At 39.7% G+C, this 20,994-nt stretch overlaps 1 long non-coding RNA gene across 1 annotated transcript; it reads left to right on the forward strand.

Annotated features, from left to right (window-relative positions):
* The first annotated feature begins 785 nt into the window (after positions 1–785).
* On the forward strand, positions 786–7,497 carry LOC135318752 (uncharacterized). The gene is made up of 3 exons (XR_010377073.1): positions 786–841; positions 3,794–4,031; positions 6,694–7,497. It is a non-coding gene; the product is annotated as an uncharacterized LOC135318752 (long non-coding RNA).
* Positions 7,498–20,994: the final 13,497 nt, after the last annotated feature.

Genomic DNA, 20,994 nt, shown 5'->3' on the forward strand with positions numbered 1-20,994 from the left:
TCGGGAATTTTTTCATTACATCAGGTTGCCCCTCAGACTCTTACTGATAAGTTTCATTTTATGCTTTTGCATGAGATTCTTATCCTCCATTCACCGCCCTCAAAAATAATCGACCACTGATACACAGCTCCATGAAGTACTAGCAGGCAATACATTGTAGCACAGAGTTGTTTTCCTAACAAGTAAAAAGGCTTCACTGAAAAATAATAAACAAGTTATACTCATGCATATAAGAAATATTTTAAAACAATGTTTCTTTTCTCCTGTTTTCCTTTGCAACAATCTATTACTATGTCAGATTTCAAAACAAAAGCTAGTTTCCACAGGAAGAGAAAACAGACTAAGTCAAACAAGGAAGAAAGGAATAATGTTTATAAGCTTTAGATTTGAAATCTTACTCAGCTTTCCCAGAAACACTGTTTGTTGGCGCTTTACTACTTTTAATCCTGACCATGAAATTCAAACTTCAATGGGGACAAAACTGTGTAAGTCTGAACAAAACAAACAACACATTGGTCCCTTCCTGGTATGAACTTTATATAAATATCATTTTCAGCTCTTTCCAGTTGTGAGTGATCTATCTCCTCCTCTAGCCACTTTAAAATAATCTGGATTCTAAACTGTCAGGAAGGATTCAAGTGACAACTAAACTAAGGTATAAAGAAATGTCTCATGTTTCTCAAAGCATGTTCTACTGAGAGTACACTGGGTAGTAATGATGTTTATGGTAGAGTCTATACTTCTGTTTCGGTTATGAATCGTTTATTTATGACCTTTAACAGGAACCAGACATTGCCTCATTACCATCTCATCCAAGAAGTATGTCTTGCAACAAATTCTGGTAAAGTGGATTTTTTTCCTATTCGGGTGGTTATGTGTGTTAAAAATTAAACGTGAGGTTATTAGATGGTCTGTTCAGGTCAGTGGTTCTAGCACTATAAATCTGTGGCTAGGACGTATTCATTCACTTTTATTAGAAATTCTGGGACTACATAAGAAAGAAGTACTGGAGCAGTCAGATTCCTGAGTCTTACTGACCATCATTAAACTAGGTACAGAGGGAGGAACCACAAAACAGCTGTACTCCAACTTTAGGTACCTTAGGAGCTCAGAGGACGTAGACATAGATTATCGAATACCACATCCATTTGCTACTTGATCTTGGCATTTAAGGCAGATTTTTGAGCCAAGAGTTCAGTTGGTTACTTAACTATTATAAGAGCAGGAATGATCCTGAGTGACCTGAATGTTTTTGAGCTCTGTTTCAATCTCAGCTCCATCTTGTACCAGCTATGTGACTTTAGGCAAATTGATTAATCCCTTAGCTTCAATTTCTTCTTCTGAAAATCAGAATGCTAACATGTAACCTGGGCAGAACTGCAGTTTGGACTCAATTATGTAAATGTATGCGCAGCATCTAATAAATGTTAGTTCATTTCCCTTGCACAACCTTACATCAGGAGTCATTGGCAGATCCCACTGCATCACAATTGCTTACTGATTCACCTAGCATTCACTAGAGTTTTCACCTGTTATGTTACCTCTTTAGAGACACAAAGATTTCTAGGGCTTTGGAGCTCATGATTGCCCACCTTCATCTGATGATCCATTTCATGGATAGACTGCACAGCTCACAAATGCCACTGAGCAAAGATGATAAAAATAGTAAAGCCTCCATAAAAGAAAATCATGCCTGTGGGCCAGGCTAGATTTTTTAAAACTAGATTTAGTCCGCTTGTAGAACCCACTGAGCTCACCAAGGTAAATTCCAGAGAAAAGGGAAGGAAGTGGTTATCTCAACTGAAAAAAACAGTGATGATGAGAATGCAGAAGAAAATAAGATGAGATCAGAGCAAACACAAGCTGTATCAGAATATCCCTCTGGCTTCACTGGTAAGTACGAGATAAATGCCACATGAGTCAAAACAGTGGTATTTCCAACTCAGGCTTCTGCCCTGAGCGTGTCTGCTCTCACTGGCATGAGTGTGAAAGGATGAGGAAAGAAGCCATTCCAGTGAGGTCCTGACCTCAACAATACACAACAGTCAACTCCAGGTGGTTTAAATATTCAATTACACAAAATTACTGGAAGACAACACCAAAGACATAATTTTATTTTCAAGTCATAACTAGATTTGGCTACATACAATTTAAAATTGTATGTATATCAACAAAATCAAAATTTAAGACAAATAGCAACAGAAGTTTTTGTAACATTAGCAATAGACAAGGAGTCACTGACACTAATCAAACATACGTACAAGTAAGAAAAAATGATCACAGTAATAGAAAAGCAGACAAAGGAAGTCAGTAGAAAAATCATGAAAGAAAAAATTAAAAGGACCAATATTTATTTAAAAGTTAAACCTCACTATTATTCAAATATATGCAAATTAAGTCAACTAAATAACATTATTCCTATCAAATTTGCTAAAAAATTTTTAATAATAAAACCTAGAAGAGATAATAGTAAAATATAAACAGCAAAAATATTTTGAGGGGGGTAGTTTGACAAATTTATTAAAAACTTAAAAATGATGCATCTTTTGACTCAAGAAACCTACTTTTAGTAATATATTCTAATAAAATAATCATGAGTATGTACACAATTTTACCCACAAAAATGTTCAAAATGGCAATATTTATAATATTAAACAATTGAAATAAAGTGCCCCAAAATAGAGGACTGCTAATTAAATTGTTACTTTCACACAACAAAGCTGTATGCAACCATCAAAAATGATGTGTGGAAGAATAACAACATAGGAATATGTTAATAATTGATTGTTAAGTGGAAGAAAGCTTTGAAACAGTATGGATAGCAGTTTTCCATAAAAGAAGGAAGGAAGGAAGGAAGGGAGGGACGAGGGAGGGAATAAAAAGGAAAGAAGGAAGACAGGGATGAGAAAACACCATTTACAGCAGTTTATTCTGGATAGTAGCAATTTTGGTGATTTTCTTTCCATTGAAATATATGTGACATAAAATATTGTGTAAGTTTAAGGCATACACAGTAATGATTTTGAATACATATACACTGCAAAATGATTACCACAAATAGATTAACATATCCATCACCTCACATAGTTACCTTTGTGTGTGTGTGTGTGTGTGTTGAGAACATTTAAGCTCCCTTAGCAACTTTCAAATATACAATACAGTATTATTAACTACAGTCACCATGCTGCACATTAGATCCCCAGGACTTATTCACCTTACAACTGAAATTTTTTACCCTTTGATCAACATCTCCCTATAGTCCCTGGAAACCACCAATCTTCCATGAATCTCTGAGATTTATTTATTAGATTCCACATTTAAATGAGATCATACAGTATTTTTCTTTGTCTAACTTATTTCACTTAGCATATCCTCAAGTTTCACCCATGTTGTTACAAATGGCAGGATTTCCTTCTTTTTATGGCTGAATAATACTCCATTACATATATATATACACGCATACACACACACACAAATATATATACATATATAGTGACTTTAAACATTTTTTGTTTTGCCTATTATCTGTATTTATTACAATGTATATGTATAACTACAGTAATTTTGAAGCTATTTTAAAGGAAAGATATATTGTCCAAGGATTCTAATCAATTAAAGAGTAACTGGAGGAAAAAGGCTTGAGTTTGTAAAACATAGACCACTCCCTGACAAATATCTAGAGAAAAAAATCTTAAACATGTTTTTGTGAAAAATTTGGCTATAATAATAATTAATAGAAAATTTTACTATTAATAATGTGATTTCAAACTAACTTCACTGTTTTTATTGATAGAACTGCTACTAGACTGGTGACCTAAAAAATGTCATGGGCACCTTGTAAACAGATTTCTGCAAAGCTTTGGAGTTTCTCATAACATCCTTGTGGACAAGATGGAGAAAGTTAACCTGCGTGGATTATAAATTTGCCAAACAATCCAAATGCCCAAGATAGCGAAGACACAATCGTGCCAGCATGGAAAGTGGTTCCTTACAGAGTACAGCAGAGTTTGGCTAGGGGTCGTCTTAATAAGGTAAGGTAATAAGGTAAAAATAAGGTAACACAATCTTCAAATTTGTGGATGAATCAAGCTAGGAGATAATTGAAAAAACAAAAGAATCAAGACTCAAAAGCATCTTGACAAGTTGGAACACAGGGTCAGAGCCCACCCAGGAGACTGGGTAGGAAAAATAGTTTGCTTTTTAGGTATCTGCTTGGAATGATTTATAAAAGCTGTAGGAATACTGTGTTGCGAGGAATTCTAAAGGCACACAGGGCTGGGGAGAAGAATCTTGAATCAACCAACAATATTTGGTGGCTACCTCTATTCAACACAGTATCTTGCTGCAATATCTTGAAGTTAGGACTTCATTTATTCATTCACTATTCATATAGGTTTCCTGTGTGTTCAGAGGGAAAGTGCTAAAATTGTTCGACAGTGTCTGGAATTGCAGAGTGGAGACCATACAGTGGACTGTGATAACCTGAAGGTGAAGGAAGAGATGTATTTATTCTCTCATTCATTTAACAACTATTCATATAGTTTCCTATGTGCAAAGCACCATTCTAAGGACTTCAAAAATATCATATGATTTTATTCTCATAACAATCATACGATAAAGGATACTATTATTACTCCCTCTCTACAAAGAATAGGTTAGGTAACTTGCCCAAGGTCAGAGAGCTACTGAGTGGCACAGCTGGGATTCAAGTCTAGGCAGTCTGTTCCCTGAGTGGGTTCGCCTAACTGCCACACTATTATGTGCAACATCTTGCACAATATATGAACTATTATTATGGACATAATAAATTTTAATTTTTTAAGGGAGAAATTTTAAGCCTTAAACTGAAGACGAGAAAATACATCATGTTATATAAATATAGAATGTGAGAGACAGATTCATACAAAAAATACAAGTCCAAGAATAATAATGTAGCAGCTAAGAAAAGGAATAAACTTTCAGGTTTTATTAATAGAAAAGAAGTAACAGAGAGGAATGAAAGGGGGAAGCTGGAATTTATTGCCTACTGGGTGCTGGGCAGTTTATATATAATATTTTATTTACTCTTGATTAAATCTCTTGGAGGAATGTATTTGTGGTAGATTGGTTGCATCTATTGGCATCAGTGATTTTCCCCCAACCACAGACATTGCAATGTGACTTTATACCTCCTCTCCCTTCCTTTTCCCTCCCCCCACTGCCCCATCAAGAGATGGAATCTTCACCCCTTGAATTTCTGCTAGATTTTCTTTGGCCAAAAGAATGTAACCAAGGTAACATCACACCAGTTCTGAATTCAAGTCTCACAAGACCTTGTGTGCTTCCAGTCTCCCTCTCCTGGTACCATGCTGTCACCATATGAGTAAGTGTAGGCTAGCCTGCTAGAAGATGAGAAACCATTTAAATCATCACAGCTGAAATCATCCTAGATTAGACCAACTCCCAGACCACACTGACTTCAAATATATAAGGGAGTCCAGCCAAGTTCAGCCAACTGTCGCGTATCCTGAGAAATAACATATGGTTATTGTTTTAAGTCATTAAGCTTTGAATGGTCTGTTAACACAACAATAGCCATAGGATACAGCATTATTTCCTCTTTTATAAAAGTAGAAATTGAAGTTTAAAGAAGTATTTACCACAAATCACCCAGTTTATAAATCAAACTGAGAAGTCAAACCCAATCTATTTCATTTCAAAGCCCAGCCCTACTCTACCATATGTATAACATTCAGATATTAGAACATTCATGTCATGGACCTCTGCAACAAACTGGCCACGTGTGAAGTACTGAATTCTGCACAACACAAAACGAATCCAGAAGGAAATAAAACAAATTTTATAAACTCTATAAACTAAGAAAAACAAGAGAAAGAAAGGTTTGCTTAAATTGGAAAAGAAAACTCATGCAGGACATAGAGAAAGGGTTAAATTATTTTCTCTTGCTCCTGTCTCATCTACTCTGATTCCTTTCAGAACAAGCTCCCCAGCCACCGTCCATGGAAAGATCCATCTAGCCCCTTGTGCCTATCAGTGGATTTTATGCTGAACTCAGTCCTCACAGTCTTTATCACAAGAGGGTCTTTTCAACCTTCATAAGCTCCTAGACTCACTTTGAGCTTCTAGATAGCTCCTCCCAAGACCATCTCTGCCTCTGACCACACCGTCCTCAGCTTAGTTTTGTCTTAGCTCCCCTTCCACGTAACATGCCTACCAGCCTGACCCAGCCTCTAAAACTTGCCTCTTCCCTCTATGATGACATAATAAAGAAGCCCCTCTGCACCACAAACACATACATTTTCTCACCTGGCCTTGCTCCAGATAATGGCTAAAAATGACAGGATTTAATCAGATTTTATTTTAATAAAATGGAGATTTGTCTAACAACCAGATTTGTCAAATAAAAGCATTGGCCCTTCATGATACGATGAAGACTCAATCTCAGGAAGCATGGTATATTGCCTAAGGGAATTCTCACTATGTAATAACTTGGGTAATACAAGCTGTGGAAACCAACACCGAATTTTTCATCACTTTAAACAATATAATGTTATGTCTCACTCCTGTATCAATGAATGAGTGTTTCTAATTGATCAGTCACTTTCTTGGATGTGGTGATTCAAGAACCAGGTTCTTCTATCTTGTGCTTCCACAATTCTCAGAAACATAGAGGTTTTTTTTTTTTTAATCCAGCCAGAAGATGAGGGAGGAAAGAAGATGGAAGGGTACCTACTTCTTAACCACCTCAGCCAACAAGTTATATGTGCCAGATTCCATTCATGAGAGCTAATCATATATCTCCACCGAAGTCCAAGAGGAATTGGAAAGTGCAGTTCTTGGCTGCTTCCAAAAAGCCACTCCCCAGTAACTACCCTTCACTCTGAAAGGGGAATGCAGATCCTTGGTAAAGAGCCAACCATCACTACTGCTATCGGATAATAAAGTAAATGGGCTTTAAGTTCTAACTCCAATTTTCATGGCTCTCAACTTTTGTAAAGGTTTAGCACACGAAATACCCACTTGCAATTAACTGCAAACTCTCCAAATTTCTAATTTGAACACATTAATCATAAGCTCTTACACCAGACTTTATGGACTCGAAGGGCAAGAACTGACTCCTCTGAACCTTGGTTGCCCAGGGTACCCTCTCTCCTGCCTTTAAGTTGCTTCCCAAAAAATACCTGTTGAGTGAATGAATTGGGCATTATGTTATCCAGGGTTCCCTATACAAAATGAGCCTGAATTCAACCCTGAGTTCAATGTCAAGGATGTTTGTTTCTCAAGGTAAATTTCTACCCCATCTCTGCTCCTACCACATTAAGCTAGTGGTGGTTCTGTGAGCATGTGATATTGTGGTCCTTCACACATATCTAGACACAACTTCCTCTGCCTAGATTGTTCTATCCCCATATTCACCTAGAAAATGCCTTCCCCTCCCTCAAGAGTTGGCTCAAGAATGACCATGTCTCCTCCACGTAGTCCTACCCAATTCTTCCTGCAGACATAAGTACTTCTCCCCCTATGCTTCCATTATACCCATTAAAATTCTTACTCTAATTTATGGAAATTATCTATGTATTTTCTGTCTCTCCATTAGATTATAAACCATTCAAAGGTAGAAACCAGGGCTTTTCATCTTTATGTTATTGACATCTTGGCCACTGTCTGATATATCAGAGACGCTTGATTAACTTTTGTTAAACAACTTGTCACTGCCCTTATTTATTCCATACCTAAATAAAAACCACACTAGCATTCGAAGAATGATATGTCTCCCCCTCTCATCCCCTTTTCCCTAAAACACACAGCAATCGACTTGTTGAAATTGGAGCAGATATTGAAAGCAGAAAGTCCTCAATATCGTATTTAAGTTAGAAAGCTTCTAAATCCATTCATACTATAATGCATACAACTCTAAACACAACAGTACGCTCTGTTGCTTTACATTAGTTTCCTGCCGACTTAGATTCCTCACTGGTATTAACCAGTATTTTGTCTGCATGACAATCACTTCAACCAAGAAGTATGTTCAGTATTTTGTACTTGGACTGCAATATCTACAAAGCTGACTCACTTGCCTTCAAATTGAAGTCTTTAATTTTTCAAACATTGTAAGAGGAGATAGGAAAAAAACGTCTAACATTAACTGAATACCTATGGGTCCTTGGTGTAGCCCCTTGACTGTGGGAACCAAGGAACAAGCCTTGGGTTGGAATGGTAAACAAGTTATAAAAAGCTGCAGACTCAGACGTGAGAAGGCTGGCTCGCCAACGACAGGTAAGATCCCCTGAGGAGGGCAACCTAAGACAGGCACAGCCGCCTGAGTCCAAGAAGAATATTGTTAAGCAGCTATTTCTCATACATTCCGCCCTGATAAGCTGTAAGGCTCACTGGTGACAACATGAACATGATTTACCAAAACATAAAGAGTCTTCTGCCCTTGAGGCAGACACTACCTATTAACCATTTCCCTTACCATTCTTCTTTGCTATATAAGACTATGTAACTTAATGAAGCTTCAGAGTAGCCATCAGCTCTCTCCGCATACGGTGTGTACGTGTACATGGTATCGCGACACTGACACTTGGTGCTTTATTTCCTTTACTCATCAAAATCTTACACCAGCCTCGTGAGAGATAAGCATTATTGTCACCATTTAGACATGAGAAATTTAGGTTAAGAAAGTGTAACATTGTTAGAGCCAGGATTCAAACTCAGATGCATCCAACCCTGTGATGCACTGAATAAATGACCCCCCCCCAAGAAGTCCATGTTCTGTTCCCCAGAACCTGTGAATATCACTTAAATGGCAAAAGAGACTTTGCAGGTGTAATTAAGGATCATGAGATGGGGAGATTATTCTAGATTATCCATGGACACTAAGTGTAATCACAGAGACCTTGTCGTAGGAAGGTAGGGAGAATGCGTCTACAGCAGAGGAAAAGGCAGAGTGACCTTGAAAGCAGAGTTTGAGGTGATGCATCCAAGGACTGCTGGGGTATTCTAGAAGCCAGAAGTGATAAGGAACAGACTCTTGGCCGCCTCTTGTCTTCCGACGTGGACTGCACTCAGTCTACGGAGTGTGTCTCTCTCTAAACTCACTTTCACTCAAAAAAAAAAAAAAAAAAAAGGAACAGATTGTCCCCTGAGCCTGAGGCCTCCAGAAAGAACCAGCCCTGACAATACCTAGATTTTAGCCTAAGACTTCTTTTCATCTGCTGAACTCCAAAATACCAGAAAACTAATTTGCATCGTTTAACCTTTGTGGAATTTGTTACCGTGGCAACAGGAAACAAATACAGGTTCCAAACTTTGAGGAAACCTATATAAATCAATTCAGTCCAACAGACAGCACATTCCTAAGATGAAATACCTAAACACCTCCCATCAGGAAAAGCCAACACCTGGAGAAGGGTCAGACCAGGGAGGGAGATTCCAAACATGCACATCCTCCAAGGACACTTGAGCCATCATCACGACTGTTCCACAGTAAAATCTGGAAACCTTTAGCCAAGGACTCCAGCAGATCTTCCCAGCTGGGAGGAAGGAGCAGTGTGAGAGCCAGTCTCTCAGGTAGCCAAGCCGTAAAACCTTGTAGGGCTAAATCAAAACTCTGAACTGAACCCACAAGCCCGAGGTGGCCAACACAAACCTCAGCAGAACTAGCTGTACTTCCAGTGGCAAAACACTTTTACACAAGAGCCAGAATACATTTCCAGTTCTTGGGGCAAAGCCTTGCATATATCCTACAGTAGCCCAAGACTGGAATTTACCAGAGGATGAGTAACTCAGGGGAAAAAAAAAAAAAAAAAAAAAAAAGCTTGCAAACTCTGTGTCTAGCCCAGATTGAAAAACAAGCTATTGGCTTTGAGGCAGTACAAACTCCAGACCTCCTGCCAGCAACATCTTCCCCAAAACGACATTTGGTGTAAGAATGAGAATTACAGTAGTTTGAATTATACATACTTTCCAATGCAAAATAAGTACTATCATGAAGTGAGAGAAAGTTTGTTTCTATCTTCTGTTGTTCATTGAGACAATTCTCACTGACGCTCAAGGCTACTGCCCAGTGTCACCCACTCAGAGGCAGTGACCCAAGCAGGAGACAGTCACCAAGGCCAAGGGAGAACCGAGTCTTCTGAATAAAACTAGCTTTTGTTTGCCTGCCCCCTTTTTGATCTTGATAGACATTTAGGCATGAACAATTTCAGTATTAGTTTTCTGAAATATTCAAAAATATTTTTAAAAAAAAGTTTTTCTGTGTGGTAAGGGAAGTTTTCCTGGTGGAAATGGACTATAATCTGATTGAAGACAAAACAGAAATATAATCAGAATATGACCGCAATCTAAAGGGATTTTAACAGTGAAGAGTGAAAGCAGTGAAAATATTTTCTAGAAATCCTTAACAAAAAAGTGATTCTCAAATTTTAAAATTCCATTTATTCCCTCATCAAGCTTTTCCCCTTTACCTGAATGCAGCAAATGCCCCACGAAGCAGCAAGCGTGCGTGCTACAAGCGTGCGTGCTACAAGCGTAGCGGTGGAAACAACACAGCTGAGATGTCCAGAAATGAGTGTCGGTTAAACAAAGTATGGTATTTGGAATGAACTAATATACACCTACTTTAAATGATGCTATAAATACTCAATGAGATCTTTTTTTCTTTTCTAACAGGTATAGGGTTGGTTTTTTGTTTTTGCTGTAAGGTTAAGTGTGAACATACATGTTAGGAAACGATGATCTCTGAGGTGTAAAATTACGAGGTGTTATTTTTCTTTTTTCTGTTTATTTGCATATTTTAAACTGTATATAAGGAGCATGTTATCAGTTTTGTAATAGGCCTTCAAAATAAAAACCTTTGGGTAGACAAAACACCACAAATCTTCCTGGCAACAAGTATGTTTTAAGTATCACGGAAAGGTAAAGTTAAGATCAGAAGAATGATGCAAACGCTTTTCTTGCTGTGGAGTATAAGCAGAGGGGTAAAAAGGCTTTTTTTTTATGCATAAAATTGCTTTTGAAGAGATCTAAGGCATCCAAAAGGGACTTTATAAATTTCTAGATAACAAATTCAGTTCTTAATAAAATGTTTAATTCTAGTTAGGAAGTAAAATTTGGCACAGGAAAAGTATACCTTTATATCATATCCCTTTCTGTAATCAATATGTATGCTATATTTGCATCTATTGCAAGATTTAGAAAATACACTTACTTATTCAATACCACGTGTTTGCTTTTATAACATACTCTCGACCATATCAGGACTTGTTCATTTCAAAGTCAATTTGAACATTGTTCTAAAGAGAAAATATCACCTACTCCATATTGATCTACTTTATGATAGTGTCCAAGAAGTGCTGCAGAGAAAACTACTGAACTAAAAACACGCAATGAATTTTCCTTGGCCAGATCCCCCTAAATACAGACTTGCCTCTGTACTCTGGTATAAGGGTAACATTTGCAATTCTCTTATGTTGTCCAATTCGGACAGCCTCTCCAGCAAGTTGCCTGCCAGTAGACAGGTCCACATGAATGCATTTACAAAGTTCATCTTTATTATTTAGGCCAGAGGCTGAAAGGAGTGTGGTGTAGATGTTAAAAAGATTTTCTTCCAAAGTATCACTTTGGTGTTTGATCCACAGTCTTAACTATCCTTCACAGATACACATTCTGTTTCTTTCGGGAAGTGTGGAGGTTACTTATTTAAAGAGAATTGCAACATCACGAGGAATGACATGAAACTGAGTCAAGGTATGTGTTTTCCTGCACATCTTTAAGAGGTATTTCTCTTTTGCCCGTGAGCATGCACACTGAGGCTGGGATGGGCGTTTTTCACACCCTTCTTTGTGACCACTCCCTATCTAGGGGCGATCTATTGACATACTTTTCACTTCCACTGCTAGAAAGAGAAAATAGGAAATGACTATCATTCAAATAAAATAAAACTTTTAAAGTGAAATGATATAAAAAATAATTACCTAGATAATTTATTTCCTATAACATGGAACAGTTTATTTGACCCAGAATAAAATGTGATGCGTATTTCTTCTTTTTCTGGAAGGCTATCTCTATTTCCATTTATCTATGTGCAATCACCCTGCTCCTCCCTCTCAGCATCCTCTTTCATTCACACACAGAGCTCTCATTGATCACAGAGACTAACCTAGTGGGAACTGGGAGGGTCTCCTGCCTCACAAAATCTGTCCTACCGCTCGGAAATTATTTACCTAGAAATTCATTTTTTGAGTCTTAAAGGCTTTTTTGCAGTCTTCCACAATCTCATAAAGAGTAAATCCTGTTTCCTAACACTCACTACCATCCCTAGGGTGCGGGGTTGGGCTTCGGTGTTGAGGGGAGGGTTTCAGGGAAGGAAATAGAGCGAACGTGGGCAGGAGCAGACATTTTATTGAAGGACAAATCTAATCTGACTTCAAATACAAAAACATTTCCACAAGCTACTCTGTTGACTGCTGTTGGAGTCTTCTTTGTGTTCACATTTAAGGCAAAATGATGACAAATAAAAATATCAGAGTCATAAACTACACCACACGAGAGTCAGGAGTAAAAACAAAAAGAGAAAAGTTAAATACTTTGCTGGAGAACAGGGGGCAGGAACGTGTTCTGTTTTCTGTTTCACTGAAGTGGGGCCAGAGTGTTTTGTTTGGTTGTTCTCCACACTTCCTTCCTCAATTGTACCACATCCCTTAAAGCAGAAATTTCTGGTCAAAATGTTGCAGCACCTTACAAGGTCAAAAGAAGGGTCTGGAAGGACAGCCATCTCAACCATTGATGGTGAAGCTATCAACACAGCCCTGTGTCCCCAGTAGGGAGAGCCTCACACTCTGGGAAGGAGGCACCAAGGAAGAAGTAAAACTCCACCCTTCTTCCGGTGCACCCTGTCACAGCTCTTCCAGGCCGGCCGAGCAGAGCTGGGAGGGGAGGGACCTGATAATCTGTGCCTCTGCATCTTCGCCTTCACTGTCCCTTTCCTGGAATCCTCCAAAGTCTGAATCTGCATCCAGTCTGTCAACAGCATCCCAGTGATCCAGTACACTCTTTTATTTTATCACGAGAACTGTTGACCATTTACAGACAGGCTTCAAGACTTCCATACAGATTGCTTAATGATATAATTTCAGACCTGCGGATAAAAATACTTAAAATGGAAGACCCTCTCAAGAGGGTGACTTCAAAGTTTCCAGGCCTTTTGTCCCTCCACTGACCCTCACAAACCTGAGGCCCTCAGTGTCCTGGCAATGGGGGCTCTTCCTCTGACGCAGGCTCCACCAGAGAACACGCTGAGGCAGTACCTCCTGCCTCAAGACCTCCTGAGGACCATTCTACCTGGACTCGTCTGCCTGGGCTGCTGCTGCAAAACGCCACTGAGGGGTGACTTAAATTGAAGGGACTCTGCTCACAGTTCTGTGGGCTGGAAGCCCACAGATCAAGGTGCTGGCAGGTCTGCCTTCTCCTGAGGCCTCTCTCCTCGGCTTGCAGGTGGCCGCCCCCTCACTGCACCTTCACATGGCCTTCCCTCCGTCCCATCTTCTTGTCTTACGAAGACATCAGTCACACTGCATTAGGGCTCACTCCTGTGACTTCATTCTACCTTAACTACCTCTTTAAAGGGATCTTCAAATACAGCTACATTCTGCAGTACTGGGGGTTGGGGCTTCAACCTAGGAATTTTGAAAGAACACAATTCAACCCGTCACACTCTCCTCCCATCTTCAGAAAGGAATTTCAAAAAGCCACCGAAGGGTAAAGCTGTCATTCTTTGATTTAGCTAGGAATGCTAACTCAGGCTTTTTTTTGAAAAGGTCCTGGCATCTAAAGTATGGAAGAGATGTTTCAAAAAGGAGAAACCCGTGGGAGATTTCCCTGCTCGGTCAGCACCAGGAGGAGGGCATGAACTAAAAAAAGAAACCATCCTGACCATGAACTTGCCGTGATGCTGCCCAAAGGAAGCTGAGGGGACTCCTTCATTGTCACCAGATGCTGTGGGATGGGAGCACCATCCAGTCAGATGCATTAGGGACTCTGGGCAGTAGTCCGTGAGTGAGGCAGGCTGGGGTCACTTAGCCTTGCCAACTCAACAGAGTGAGTAACTCGCTGTTCCCCCAAACCCAGCAAGAACACACGCACTGCTGTAAGGCTCTGCTTTGTCTTTTCTCCTTTTGTTTACTTTCAGTAACAGTAACAATGACTATGCCACATACTGAACTCTCACTGTGTAACAGGCATTGGGGTAATGGCTTAGGATACATTTCCCACTTGACCGCTACATTATTATCTCTCGATTTTAAATAGGAAGAAACTACCCAAGGTCACATAGCTAGTTAGAGGGAGAGATGGCACTTGAACTAAGAACCCTGGCACAGGAGCCCATCACTACTTCTCTTCATCAATCCACCTTCGGAGGGGCAATACGATTTGGCTAGGATAGCATACTTGGGAAGGAAACACAGGCTTCAGCCTCACAGAGGCTGGTATTCAAATCTTAGCTCAGTGACCACGAGCAAGTTATTTAATCTCCCCATACTCAGCTGCCTCCTGTACCACCTGGGGATAATTTCTGCAAAAGTCCAATCAAAGTAACTCATAAATAGCATTTATCATTTTTATTATTACTATTATTTTCTCCTCTAGCTCATTACTACATAGTTTACATGATTAAACATGTAGCAATATGAACCAATGAAATTACACTAATATGTAAGATAAAGTAATGCCTTGCATTGTAAATTTCTACTAATTAGTACTAGTAATTTGAAGTTATCTTTTTAGCTCATTTTTCAGCAAAGGTGAAATTTAGATAGACCCTTCTTCTCACCTCCTTTTTAAAAGCACTACTGATTGCTTATTAACATTGCATTTTCATTTTCCCCTACAGCATCTCAATCCCTTAGGAAGATTCAGTGCATAACTTAAAATTCATGTTTAATTTATTACACCTGCCGATAGCAACTTTTCCCACAGATTGATTCTTGTTAAAGTCCTCAAGGCCTGGAGGCACGGGGGGTGGGGGGGGAGCTCCATTAAAAATGTATTTGTTTTCTTGAGGGATTCTTTTAAAAAATGCTGGAACAGGCACATTCATAGTTAATTGACAGATTAAATGCTATTCTATTCACTGCACTTGAAGAAACATTCCTTTCTCTTTGTCTGATATTTAGTTGTATGCCAATACTTTCCATTTCCTGCTTCTGGGATTATAATGAAAGCATATGACAAGACAATGTAACTGAAGCAACTATTTCCCACGAAATCGTGGAAAGGAGGATTAGAGGGGTGAGTTAGGAGGGAGAGAAAGAGAAGGTGGATATATGTTTCCACATAGAGCCTTGGAAAGTTAAGTGATAGTGACAGAGTGGAGAGGCCAGGCTCTTTCAAGTGCCCTCTACAGACGCTCTGAATGGAACAATCTGGAAGATGTGAAGCACTTTTCTCTGGCCATACCCTCCAGTTTGAGACCCAGATACATCCTCAATGAGGCAGCACCCACTTTTCTGCAACAGAAATTAAGTCAGGACATGGATTATTTTTCTACTGAATCTAGTTCCATCATCTATCAAATGGATTATGTTTCATTACACTTAGCTTGAGTGTGAAGTCTTCTAAAACCTAAACTGGGCCCCCTTACATGGGGCTATGACGCCTTCTACTCACTGTATCAATAAGGTTATTCATTTGTAGAGATGTGAGAAACATGAATACAGCCAGAGGTAAGTTTCAAATAACATGATCCAGGAGGCATTCATTGGACTTGTATGAGTAAGGATTTTTTTTTTTTTAACATACCTTTGGTTAAAGATCTCCCTTACTGTATGTTGGGCCACCAAAAGTGTGAGGGGTCCAACCAGCCTTGGCAAAACCTCCTTCCCTGGATGAGGGACTCAGGGAAACCCTACACTATTAGCCAATGTGGTTTTCACTCTACTTGACAATCAGATGGGTTATCTGACTTAGCATTGGCTCTAGAATTTTCTATCCAAAAAATTATTTTTTCAAAAGAGATTAAATTACTTCTATTAAATTAATATGAACAATGGCCTAAGATTGAGGACAAAAATAAATTAAGCAATCTATTTGTCAATATTCCCTGGAGAAAAAAAAAATATATATATATATATATTTACTTAGGCTTTATTTAACGCAGCTGTTGGGAGCAACAACGTTGATTTCACTGATCATTTTCTCTCCAATACCTAGCATAGGAGCTCTAACACAGTAAGAGACTCAAAGTATTTATTAAATAGGAAAAAGATGTGGTTAAAAGTGAGCAGGCTTCAGCATCCTGATTTCATATTATATAATACATTCAAATAAAGAATGAATGCATTTACTCTTCAAAGCATCAACTCCAGTTGAGACACGCTTGCCATGAGGTCAGTTTTCTTTCAGGGAAGAGAAGTGATTAGCTTTGAAACAGACCTTCCTTGGATCCCATCAAAAGGAAGAACACTACCCTTGGGACTGGGCACAGCCCTTTACATTTGCAAATCTCTTTATGCTCAACTTCACTAGCCAGTTGAAGAATAAGACCCTGGAATTTCAGCAGTAGTACCTCATCTTACAGATGAAGAGTGAAAATCCAAAGGCAGTAATTACAGCTGAAGTTAACTGACAACTTACGTATTTAATGCTTAAGACCCTCAGGTAAATCTGTAAGTATGTTATCTAACCACAGCCAACCTGTGAGGTAGGTACGTTTTAGCTCCATGTGATACTGGAGGGAACTGAGGCTAAAAAAAAGTGATCAACCAAGTGTCACGTGGCTTCCAAGTGGTGAAGACAGAATTTGAACCAAGGTCTGGCTGGCTCCAGAGCTCCGATGCTCACCCCTGTCCTTACTCACTGTATGCTCAGTTGTCTTCTGAAAGTCCAAGAAGGGCTTTCTTTGGCCAAGTCCACTCCTGGACATGGCACTTTAATGACACAGGGTCTTCTAAGATCTCAAAGCAAAAATTATTTTAAAAGTGAAAACAATAGTGAAGATGAGTTAGAAGGAATCATGTGAGCTAGTGGACAGGGCACGCGCACTGAGGTTTGCTGACCTTCACGGGCAACTCCTGGTTCTGAGGTAACAGCCCTTGTGGGCCTTTCACGATGCCGTTCTGGTCTCGTTTCCAACTGTTCGCCAAAAGGCCTCCTCTATTTTAATCAGGATGAGCGCTTAAAATTTTTACTACACAGTTTACATTTTCTAGCCTTTATTCCCTCCCAGAAGCTGTTCTCCCCCATCTGATGCCCTATAATAATTTAAATATGATCACAAATTCTTTACAGCAACTCCCATCAAAAGGTGGAAACTACTTCCCCACTGCCCAGTGGGACATGGCAGAAGTGGCATCCTATGACTTCTAAGCCCTGGCTTCTAGAAGCCTGGGAGCTTCCACTTGCACGTTCTTTGAACACTGCAGCCATGTGAACAAGCCCATCTGTGGGGAGAAAGAGGCCCAGCAGTCCAGCCACGACAGGATCCTTCGCTGTAAAGCCCCAGACTGTGTGCTGTGAGCGAGGCTGTCCACAAACAGCTGACCCCCAACAGCTGCAAACAGATAGAGCTGAAATATGACGTCCTAGCTGAGCTCTGCCCAGATTGCCAACAACACCCGTTTATTACTATTTTTTTGAAGTCCTTCAGTTTTGGGGTGGTTCGTAATGCAGCAGTAGACCACTCACACACACCTGTTTATTCCTTTCTTCCTAATGTGTCCATCACCTACTCGTAGACTGAGCTCCAGTCACTCCTCCAAGAAGCTTCCCATGATGGGAACTTCCCCTGCAAAGCCAGCCTCACTCGGGTTTAAGTCAGGGCTCTGCCTTGCATGGTTTCAGGGGCGCTGAGACCCAGCTGCCTCCCTAAACACCTTCCCTGTCCACCAGCTGATGAGTGGGATCTCAGCATTTAAGCTTGCTTACTTATAGAAAAGCATAAATGCCCATTTAATTTCAAGAGTCCCTGGAAGAGATAACAAGTTTGGGCTTTTGATTTTGCTCTTACTGTAACAGTTTATAGGAATAGAAAGTGACCCTTAACAAAAGGTCACTAGCTCAAAGAGAAAAGAAAATTTTAATGGTATCAACCAACTTGAATATACACCTTTAGGGATATAAATGAAATCGTTATGTATCTAATTTCAATGTTTAATTCATTAATTTAATTAAGCATACATATTTAAAATCACATTACATAAAATAACATTCAGTTTAGAAATTTTTTTCTCCTACTCTTCCATCCATGAAGGTATGAGATTCAAAGTTGCTATGTGTCTTTAGTGACTGTGTCATCCACATCACGAGAGACACCTGAGTCACCTGACAGTTTCCCAGACATCATCTTCCCTATTTAATTTGTTGCATTTTTTTTTAACTATGATGCTGCCATTGGAATTTCTATTCACAAAACACTATGGTAACTGCTCCATTTATCCTGCAAGTCTAGTTCATAATCTTCACTGTATAACCACTTACAGTATTGCTTTGTAAAGAGATTTCAGGAAGCTGACTTACAATGACATTTAAGGCTTGCAATTTGGGGATCTTATCCCAAAGGAAGAATTCATGTTAAATGTCTTTGCTTCCTTAGATCACCATAGTCATCTAAAATTTTATGATTTCTTGAGGTCATTTAAAGTTAATGTGTCTTCCCCAGACAGCACTTTCTGGATCAAAAAAAAAAAAAAAGTCAGAGAGCATCCCGTAAGGTAAAGAAAGGACTCTGGAAGGACTAGAACGCAAGGTGACTCCCTCTTTCCTGACAGTTATTTGGTGGGGCTGAGAAACCAATTTCATTATCTGATGTATATTAATACATACTTATTCCAGAAACATCAAACACATAAAACTAGTGGTGAAAATAAAATCATAAATAATACTACCAGAGATTATGATTTCAACATTTTAATTCATTTCCTTCCAGATCTTCCTCCTATGCATTATGTTCAATCAGCTCTATTATTACTTAATAGTATAACGTAAGCATTTACCTTATTAGGAATTCTTTGTAAGAAAAATATGCCACTATTCAGCCAACCACCCTCCTGGTGTTGTCTGGAGAAGGGGCAGGGTCTCAAGAAGACACCAGCATTTTTCCACCTTCGTGTGCATGGCTTTAGATTCCTTTTTTTCCTTTATTGAACATCTACCCAAGTAAGATATACCACAAGTGAGTAAAGAGCAGTCCCTGCCCTCAAAAGAGGGAGACCTGTAAACAATTAATTGCATAAAATATGGTAAGGCCTCAAATAAAGATATATCCAAAAGGCTGGGATAAATTGGGGGTTCAAGATTCGCAGATACTAATACAGATAAAATAGATAACAAGTTTATACTGTACAGCACAGGGAACTATACTCAGTATCTTGTAGTAACCTATGGTGAAAAATATGAAAACGAATATATGTATGTTCATGTATAATTGAAGCATTGTGCTGTACACCAGAAATTGACACAACATTGTAAACTGTCTATACTTCAATAAATAAATAAATAAATAAATACACACACACACACACACACACACCCACACACACACACCCCAAAAGAAAAAAAAAAGGCTATGGGAACAAAACAGAAAGAAAGTTGACTACCCAGGGGAGGTTCCATGGAGGAGTCAACATTTGAGGATTTGGGGGCTTTTTTTAGTTTGCTAATTGCTTGTTTTAGAGTATTAAAATTTAATTTTTAAGATATTTGCAAAGTCATGAGAAATCTTCAGAATCTTTCCTCCAGTAGATTCTGGGAACTGAGCATGTCTGGTGTGCAGAAACTTGCTGGACCACGCCTGCATCACACACCAGCTGAAGGTTTCCTGGACTGGGGAGTTTTCCCTGTGAGCGGGCTTGGAAACAGGAGGAAAAGGGCATGAAGGCACCTGGGCCTGACGGGACGGGACGGGACAAGTGCCAGCACGAAAGGCCAGAACGAGCTCTGCCACTCCCACGCTCATTGCCCTGCCTGGCATTTCCGTGTCCCAGAGGCTCTCTGGGCCTCTAAAATAGGCCTGTCTCATCGCCTTCGGGCAAGTCCCGGGAGTCTAGCAGGGGCAAGAATGTAATAGTATTGAGCCCACGGCCAGGTTTGAGGCCCGACTCTACTACTTACCGTGGGCTTCCAGGGTCCCTGAGTCTGTGCTCCCATTTCTGACCTAACAAGCTTGCTCATTCTCTGTCTGCAGACATGGCCACAGACAAGTGACAGATGCGCACCTCTGGCCACACTGACCCTACAGATTGTTCACCTCGGATCTGCTTCTGGCTTTTATGTGGCACTTGGGATTGAACATTTTCTGGCTATTTTAAGGCCACTACCCCCAGAATTCTGAGGCCTGCTCACTTCTGTCCCATGCCGGGGGTCCTGGGCCGGTCCCAGCTTCAGACACTTGGCTGGACCAGTGAGAGTCAGATATGACCATGCTTCCCAATGTCACCACCACTCCCTACAACCCATGTCATTCAGTCTGCATTTATTTTCTTCACAGCACAGATCACTTTCTGAAATTATCCTGTTTGCTTACTTGTGTGTATATTCTGTCTTCCTACTAAAATATCCCATGAGAGCTGGAATCTTGTCCCAATGCCTATTACAGTATTTGACCATCAAGATGGAACAGTGTGGAAGAATAAATGAACCACCATAGAGTAAATGTGACCTCGGAAGATGAGTAAGGATGACACAGTGCTGGATACCGGAGAAGGAAACAGGATAACATGCTGACCTCCAAAGCTCACAGGATAACATGCTGACCTCCAAAGCTCACCGTCTAATAAGAGAAGCAACAAAAAACTTGCAATACAGTGTGGAAAACCACAAGAACAGACATAGCTGCAGAGATAGCACAGAGGAAGAGGCCTAGATAAATTCAGAAGGAAGTGATTTCCGAATTTAGTTTTAAAGAATTAATGGAAATTTGCCAGGTAGGTAATAAGGGAAATCCTTTCAGGAGGGCCTCTTAGATCTTTACGCGGACCTAGACGTTGACCTCACTTC

Source organism: Camelus dromedarius, chromosome 21 (assembly GCF_036321535.1).
Source record: "Camelus dromedarius isolate mCamDro1 chromosome 21, mCamDro1.pat, whole genome shotgun sequence".
In the NCBI taxonomy this organism is placed as follows: domain Eukaryota; kingdom Metazoa; phylum Chordata; class Mammalia; order Artiodactyla; family Camelidae; genus Camelus; species Camelus dromedarius.